A 9504-nucleotide genomic window follows, 5' to 3' on the forward strand; every position below is an offset into this window, starting at 1 on the left:
CAAGACTATAAACCCTAGATTTAACATATGATAATCAATATAACATATAATTAGGGTTTAGATCATACCTTGATTGTTATGTAGCAATAACAATCTCAATTCTTCCTTGTATTGACTTTAGAAAGCTTAGAGTCACAAATGTCACTCCTCTAATGGTTCACAAACACCAAGAGCAAGAGGATGAAGAGGAGAGAGGATGGAGGCTGCCCAAAAACGTGTGAAACCCTAGAACAAAGCTTAGCCACGTTTTTGGGTCTATAAGGGTTCTATATATAGTGAGGCTATTAGGGTTATCTAACAAGGAAACCCTAAATTGGATGCTTAAGCCCTAAGCAACCCATAGATTCCTTTCCTTAAGGCCTTGGACGATTTCCTCATGGGCTTTCCCATAGAATTAGTCCACTCCTTAATATAAGACAATCCATGGCCCAAATTGCAATTATCTTATAATTACAATTCCAATCCCTTAAGTTTAATTAATCTCTTTTAGTCACAAAACTAATTACTAATTAATTCTTGACTAATATTAATTAAACAATATGATTTCTCCTTTAATATATTATTCTCATAATACATTAATAAATCATATTTAATCCTTTCTCTCCATAATTCATCCTATCAAGTTGCTTTGGTGAAGGCAACCCAAAAGGACCATGCACCATCGGGTCAAGTACATACCAAAATAGTTATGGACTTAGACACTAATCCAACAATATATGGTTTAGGTAATTTAGGCACAAATTAAGATTTGAATAATTAAATAATGAATTTAATTTAAATTCAAAATCTTTCCTTATTATCATCCAGGAGGTTTCTGGAAACCCTAAGAGACTCCATAAAACCGTCCTTGACATTATGATTATAGAATTACCACTTTTGTTCAATTATTGAACAATTATAATTCACCAATTGCACCTCTAATTAGTTCTAATTAATCCCAAATTAATTTCAGATAAATTTTGATTAATAATTAATTAATTCTAATTGATTTCTCATTAATTTATTAATCATATAAATCAACAAATCAATTACTTTAACAGTTAATCTCATATATTAATCACATAATAAATTAACAAATCAACTATTTATTTTCAGTTAATATATTAATCATATAATATATTAACAAATCATTTCCTCATAATTTCCAATTAGTTTATAATTATATAATAATCTAAAAAATCATCATCTCTTTATAAATGTTATTCTAATCAAGTTCTAGTAATAAGGGCAACCCAAAAATGTCTTTTCTTCTAATTACACGAATATACTAATTTAGTTACTAGATTAGACACCTTAATCCAACAGTCTCCCACTTGGATAAATCTGTAACTATAATTACAAGTATAGAACTTGAACTAAACAACAAAGGGTGCTTTCCGAAGCCACCATCGAACTCCAATTCAAATCAAACGTTGACCCTACGATAAGTGATAAGCTATTCCTTCGTTCTACAAGATATCATATGAACATAGTCATTTATTAAATGATCAACCTCATGTTTATTTATTCGTTTCCCGATTGCTCGATTTTTGATCAATTTAGACTATAAAATTGAACACATCAATTTAGTCCGGACCAGACGCTTGATTTTCATAGGTTAGCTCAAATCACCGAGGGGCCTACATATATTGTTTTTCCTTTTATGACGAAAGGAATAAATTACTTTTAATATATAGTCATACAATTTACATACCAAGGCGATATACGTAGGCCCCTCGGTGATTTGACTATATAGTTGCAAGATGCGTTTGAGAAAACCAATGAACAACTGATCTGTAAACTATGAAATATATATCTCTGATTTAAGAATATAAGATATTATCGTCTTAGAATTACTTGTGATTAAAATCCATGAAGTAATGTTACATCCCAATTTTCAAGACCAAAAATTTCATTTTTGATATAACGATTTAGAAACATCATCGAGTCACATTATTCCATAAAACCATAATCACATGTTTCAAAACCATATCATAAAAATAGTAATAATGTCAGAGTACAATCCCAAGAATCTCAAAATGAGGAAATCCTGTGTGTGTGATGCGCTGCTACCGTGTCAGCTCCTTCCCCTTCGATGAAGAGCTACCTGAAAACAAAACCGAAAACTGTAAGCACGGAGCTTAGTGAGTTCCCCCATCATACTACATATCATACATAACATATACTGCCATGCATATTTGGGTCTCCGACCTACCCTGCTAAGCATACCGGGGTGCTCAACTAACCCCTACTAGGCATACCGAGGTGCCTAACCTACCCCTGTCAGACATATCGGGGTGTCCGACCTACCCTTCCTGTTTATCTCAACTGGTTACAAGGACTATTTCACCCCTATTACCACCATATAAAAGCATAACATAATCATACTGTCAGGCATACTGGGGTGCCCGACCTACCCCTTGGCCCTATCGATTGGATATAGGGACTATTCCCCCTACTATCACATAACATCATATTAGGATAGCACATAATCATAACAGATAACAATATATCAGACAATTATGATGAAGAAAATTATCTCTACCGTAACTCTTACTAGTGGGCCAACCTTGGTACCTTCGACCCACTTCTACTGGAAGGTAACTCGCCTCAATGTCGTCAAGTGTCTGAACTGTCCTCAATGATGGGATCAACTCCTCTCAAACTACTATACACATCAACTTTCCTTAATTATCATTTCATACTCTTAACCCTTTCAAGGGTCAACTCAGGTCAAAGTCAAAGTCAAGGTCAACACCTTGGTCAAAGTCAACATCTGGTTGACTCAACTCGTCGAGTTGGTCCACCAACTCGTCGAGTTCCTTAATACACAAAATAATGGAACTTCGATCCTACTCGTCGAGTCTTTAATGAACTCATCTAGTTCTCCTTCATACAGAATCGATACCTTTTGCTCATGACTCGCCGAGCTCATCCTTTAACTCGTCGAATCCTACTTCATACAGGTTGAAGTGTTTAGTCCTTGACTCGTCGAGTTATTCCTTGAACTCATCAAGTTCTTTTTCATATAAGTTGGGATATTGCCTTGAACTCACCGAGTTCATCCTTGAACTCGCTCAGTTCTTTGATCTTCAAGTGCATATTCACATCCATCTTGTTGAGTCCTCTTCTAGACTCAACCAGATTGATCATAAACAGAAAAGGTTGGGGAACTATGACCCGAATCATCGACTCCTATGAATAACTCCCCAAGTCCCCCAATGTCCAAGTCTATCCAGTCGATTTCAGTTAGGCTTAATGCATCCAAAATATATATCTAACCTCCTAGGATCAATATAGCACGTAAAGTTACAAACATAATGTGCATGCATGGGTTAATTGTAACATCTGGAATCCCAGGTACATTATTTTGATTATTTATTTTTGAAGTTTATAGAGTGACTCGACGGGTTGGTGCTATGACTCGTCGAGTCGTACAGTGAATGGCCACGTGGGTTTAATGATCTACTCGACGAGTCCGAGATGCGACTCACCGAGTAGGCGCTAGAATGAGAAACCCTAAATGCCAGTGTTTGGGACCTATTTAAAGGCACTTATAGCCTCCTTATGCGGCCACACTTCACAGAGAGAAACCCTAAACTTGCCCATTCGTTGTGTGGAGAGAGAGACCAAATTGATCATTCTTGTGCTTTTTGAAGGAAGATTTAAGGAGCATTGTGGAACTTATCAAGGAGAGGCTGTGTATCTAGTGTTCTTCTATCATTAGGATCTGTTCAGAGGTAAAAAGCTCTCACCTTGGCCACATATTTTGTTAGATCTCATTTTTGGGAGTTTTTAGGGTTTTCTTCCAATCATCTTGTGTCCTTGTGTTATTTGAGCATAATTTGAGGTTAGAACCTCAAATATGGACTATAGAAGGCCTTGAGAGTCCAAAGATCCGAGATTTATTGAGCTAGGGGCAGGCTCATGAGCATCTAACCTTCCTTTAGAGCTTGTAATGGCATTATGGAGAAAATATGCCATGCATGAACGTAAAGATCGATGCTTTACATGACAATCGAGCCTAGGGAGCCTAGATATAGTAGTTTGAGTGATAGATTTGCCCTAAAACATCTGAATAGGAGTAGAGATTGAATAAACTCGCCGAGTCCATAAGCTGACTCGACGAGTCGCTTAGGGTTTATCCCGATAAGTCTGAGCATGCTGTAACTCATCGAGTTAATGGGTCAACTCGACGAGCAGAGTTGGTTTTCATAAGGTCTCTGAGGGAACGAGGGGACTCGATGAGTCCTCCTGATGCACTCGTCGAGTTGGGTCAACATGGACTATTGACTCAAGTTTGACTTCGGTTGACTTTTAGAGTTTTGACCAAAATTGAGTAACTGAGACCTTGGAGGGGTAAAATGGTCTTTTACCCTTACCAAGAGTTAAAAAGGGGTTAATATGAGTTTATTGGAATTGTGGTCTAGTTAGAGATAATTATCACATGTATTAAGAGGAGGCTAGATCGGTGATTCGTGTACGAGGTGTTTTAGCTTGCTTGCTTCAAGGTGAGTCTTCTCACTATACCTTACCTAGAGTGGTAATTATGTGTGACCAGAGGGTCTTACGTGATTTTTTGGGTTATGCATTTTCTGTGTGATATATGTGCTGTATGCTATATTATGTGATATTTAGATTGGACCGGAGGGTCCAACTAACTATGAGACCGGAGGGTTCTCAACCAGACCGGACCAAAGGGTCCAACGAGCCATGGGACTGGAAGGTCCCAACCAGACCGGACCGGAGGGTCCAACGAGCTGTGGTACTGGAGGGTCCCACTGAGATACATTGACCGGAAGGTCATACAGAGCTATAGACTTGAGTGGCTAGTCATTTGTGCATGGTATTTTGGGGAACTCACTAAGCTTTGTGCTTACCATGTTATGTGTTATATGTTTCAGGTACCTCCAAGGATCGCGGGAAGGCACCGACTTGATTGTACACACACACACACACACCGAGTTTGAGTTATGTTTATTATGGATCTTGGAGTTGTGAAAAACTAATTTGAAATATGTTTTGACATTGATAGTTAAAGTTTTGAGAAATACGATATGTAATTTACCGTGTTTATGAAAAATTGGTTAAAAATTTAACGTCGTTACAAGTTGGTATTAGAGCCTTGGTTTGGGGGATTCGGATGCACCTTCGGGTATGTCTGGACTCAAACTGAGGATTTGAAAAAAAATTTCAAAGAGAAATGATTTTTCTAAAACGAGTAAGAGTTTCTAAGAGAAAAACGAGAAAGAGCAGTGTGTACCATCAGCTAGAGTCCGAACAGTGATTTCCTAAAATACCCTTATTTCTGTGCTATGAGATATTCATGAGATATATTATGCATGCTAGAGATTAGGCTAGGTATTTCATATTTTAGGACTAGAGTGGCCTGATTTGTTATGCCTTAGCCTAGGAGTTACTACTACTAGTGAGTTGCTTGATTGAGAGTATGTACAAGAGATGATCTTATAAGAGGTATACTATGAGAGTAGTCGATGTTATGCGAGATATATAGTACTTGTTATATAGGATCCTAGGAGGGAGACATGGGATGAACACAAATGCGGTGTCGAAGGTAGTATTGGGCCCGTACTACTAGAAACACGGGATCAATGAGAAGTCCAAGTAAGAATCCTTAGGCTGCCAAGGAACAAGTAGGAGTGAGTGATCAAGTGTGAGTGTTATCGATCGAGTCTCAAATTATTTTTGTGTTGTGTTTCAGAGACATCATGGTGAGTACGCGCCACAACCCTGAGAGCAGTGGGGTTAGCGATGAGGAGATGGAAGGATGATTCATGATGAGGTGGCCGCAGCTATCCGATAGGCTATCCTAGAGATGTTTGGGTCTACTAAGACCACACTGATTGATACGTTTGACGTGCAATATGCTGCTGTTACTGAGGCGGCTACTGCTGCAGCCACCGCAGCTATTGCTGCTGCCAGGACACATAGGGGTGACTCATTGCTGTACCGAGAGTTCAGCAACACGAAGCCACCAGAGTTTGATGGGACTCAGGACCCGATTGCCATGATGAGATCGATCTATTACATTGAGGGGTGTTTCTACACTTGTTCCTATCCGAAATATTTGAGGGTATGGTTCGCGTTGATCCAGCTTTGCTTGGGGGAGAAGGACTGGTGGAAGTTTGTGACAACCAGCTTCACTCCTGCAGAGCTTACTGCAGTGTCTTAGGAGAGGTTTACTATTATGTTTCGAGATGAGTATGTTCCACCGGTGGAGAGGGAACGGTTGGCCCAAGAGTTCTTGTCCCTCAAGCAGAGGACATAGTCTATGACAATGGTTACGAGGATGTTCCATGAGAGGGCGTTGTTCTGCCCTCAGCATGTATCTACCGAGCAGACACGAATGAGCTGATATTTGAACATACTAACGAGGGATATTCGTGAGTTCGTGGCGAACTCAACATACCAGACATTTGCTGAGCTCCAGGAAAATGCCCAGAAGATGGCGATTAAGCTAGAGACTTAGACCAGGGAGGAGGCAGAGTCTCAGGGGAGGGATCGGCGGCCGACACAGTCTCAGTCGGCAGCCAAGCGGGCAAAGCCCACTGATTCGAGATCTGGGGGCCAAAAGGGCCGCACTTGTGGGAAGTGTGGAAAGAGCCATGATGGGTATACAAAGCAGGGATGTGCTACAAGTATGGCAGGGAGGGGCATATCGCGAGGGATTGCCCAAAGGGGTTTGCAGTTTGCTTTCACTGCAACTAAACTGGCCATCGGAAGGCCGAGTGCCTGTAGCTGCTTCAAGGATCAGCACAGGGGTCTGCACCTGCTACTGTTTGAGCTACAGAGAGTCGGCCAGCGAAGGCCGAGGCACCGAAGGCTCGCGAGAGAGCTTTTCAGCTGACAACGGAGGAGGTCCGTGCAACACTTGATGTCGTGGCCAGTATGTGTTCTTTTATTTATTTTAATTGATTTATTTTGTGCTCATACTGTGTTATAGATAGGTACATTTTTCTTGAGAGTTATGTACCTGCCTTGGTGTTATTTGACTCGGGTGTGAGTCGATCCTTCATATCATTAGCATTTAGTAGTCACATCAGTATCCGACAAGAGACATTGATTCGACCTTTGAGAGTCTCTACAGAGGATGAGCATGCAATGTTTGCAACTAATGTGATCCTGGGATATGTGCTTGAGATTTTTGGAGTCGAGTTTCCGATATATATGGTACTGATTGTGATGGGGGATGTCTGTGTCATCGTGGGCATGGGCTGGTTGAGTCGATTCAGAGTTGTGATCGACTGCGAGCGTCAGTTGGTGACCATACGAGACCCTAGTAGGGGAGTGCTTACCGTATTTGATGAGGGTACCCGATCTGGGTCAGCATTTTGCTCGGCTTCCAGAGCGAGACAGAGTCTTCAGCAGGGTTGCAAGGGTTTTGTAGCGTATGTGATGCATATGCGAGTTGCTACAGAGAGATCGAGTTCTATCGCTGAGGTTCCGATACTGAGTGAATTTTTGGATGTTTTTCCTGAGGAGTTATCGGGTGTGCCTCCCAAGAGGTAGGTGGAGTTCCGGATTGATTTGGTTCCGGAAGCGGCGCCTATTGCCAAGGCACCTTATCGCATAGCGCCGCCCGAGATGCAGGAGTTATCCTCGCAACTTCAGGAGCTGTTGGGGAAGGGTTTTATCCGACCAAGTAGCTCGTTGTGGGGAGCATCGATCCTTTTTGTCAAGAAAAAGGATGGTTCACACCGGATGTACATTGATTACTAGGAGTTGAACAAGATGACAGTCAAGAACCGTTATCCGCTATCGAGGTTTGACGATCTGTTCGATCAGTTACAGGGTGCATCTTGGTTTTCTAAGATCGACTTGAGGTCTGGATATCATCAGATGAGGGTCTGTGAGGAGGATATCTAGAAGACGACCTTTAGGACTCGTTATGGGCATTACGAGTTCGTGGTGATACCTTTTAGGCTCACCAACGCACACACAACATTCACGGATCTCATGAATCGGGTGTGCATGCCTATGTTGGATCGATCAGTGATCGTGTTCATCGACGATATTTTGGTGTATTCGAGATCCAGAGATCAGCATGAGGAGCATTTGAGTGAGATTCTTGGGGTATTGAGATCAGAGAGGCTTTATGCCAAATTCTCCTAGTGTGATTTCTGGTTACGAGAGGTCCAGTTCCCGGGATACCTCGATAATTAGAATGGGATTTTGGTTGATCCGGCCAAGATTGAGGCAGTTATGAGATGGGTGGTGCCGAGATCCCCTACCGAGATCAGGAGTTTTCTAGGGTTGGCGGGCTTCTATCGGAGATTTATCATGGATTTCTACGAGATTTCCGTCCCCCTTACCAGGTTGATCCGGAAGGGCGTTGCTTTTACTTGGAGTCCCGAGCAGTAGACCTCATTCGAGACTCTTCGCCAGCGATTGTGCGAAGCACCGGTGTTAGCCCTTTCCGAGGGAATGGAGGACTTTGTGGTGTACTGTGATGCATCTATATTGGGGTTAGTTGCAGTGCTAATGCAGAGAGGGAACGTGATAGCATACGCATCGATGTAGTTGAAACCTCGTGAGACGAGGTATCCCACCCACGATCTAGAGCTGGGGGCGGTGGTGTTCTCCCTGAAGATCGGGCACCACTATTTATATGGGGTTCGGTGTACCATATACACGGACCACAAGAGCCTGAAGTATCTCATGGATCATGATAAGTTTGAAAAACACTTTTTAGATCGTTTAGATCATTGACAAGTAAATCAAAATTAAGCAACAGTCAGAACACACAATCAATTAAACAGGAGCTGAATGATTAAAATAGCAACACCTCAGAAGAGCTCGATGAAGAACTTCTACTGTCGAGGCATGCTAGGGTTATAGTACAATCAAAAGAATAATCAAGAAGCCTTCTACCAACGCTGCATGCAAGCATCTTTTATACTAAACCCTAATTACAAAAATACGGTTAGACAGGCCCAAACCGAGATATTAATGGACCTAGCAAACGGGCCCAATGACACAACTCCCACACTCAACAATCTCCCCTTTTTTGTCAATTGAGGCGAGAGATCATTTTGGTTGAGTGAGAGTGGACTTCTTTACAGTCTTGAATACCTTCGAAATGACGGCGAGAAGAGTTTGTCCGAAGAGAATGTGCCACCGACGCATATCCATAAAAAATTTCTTATCAGCTTAACTGTTTTGACCACACCTGTGAATGATATCTAGAATGTGCCCCAGATAGGTGGTGGAGAACAGGTGTTTTTCATCAAGAGCGAACAAGCATTTTTGGCCTTCGTCTCTTGTGAACATGTGTAAGGAATTTCGGGTCGATGTTACTCAGTCACATCTTGTTGATGTCGCTTGCCTTCCCAATAGGTTTGGTCGTGGGCTTCTTCCTTAAGGAAGAGGCGATTTCTTGGTCCACCTTGGCAACCTCATGAATATAACACACCAAAATTCGTTTGATGTGATCTATGATTGGCTTGTACTGCTGTTGATCAAGTAGCAGAATGTTGTTCAAGAGGATCCAATCATGTGGGTTTA

This window comes from Lactuca saligna, chromosome 4, assembly GCF_052625555.1.
Source record: "Lactuca saligna cultivar CGN05327 chromosome 4, ASM5262555v1, whole genome shotgun sequence".
In the NCBI taxonomy this organism is placed as follows: Eukaryota; Viridiplantae; Streptophyta; class Magnoliopsida; order Asterales; family Asteraceae; genus Lactuca; species Lactuca saligna.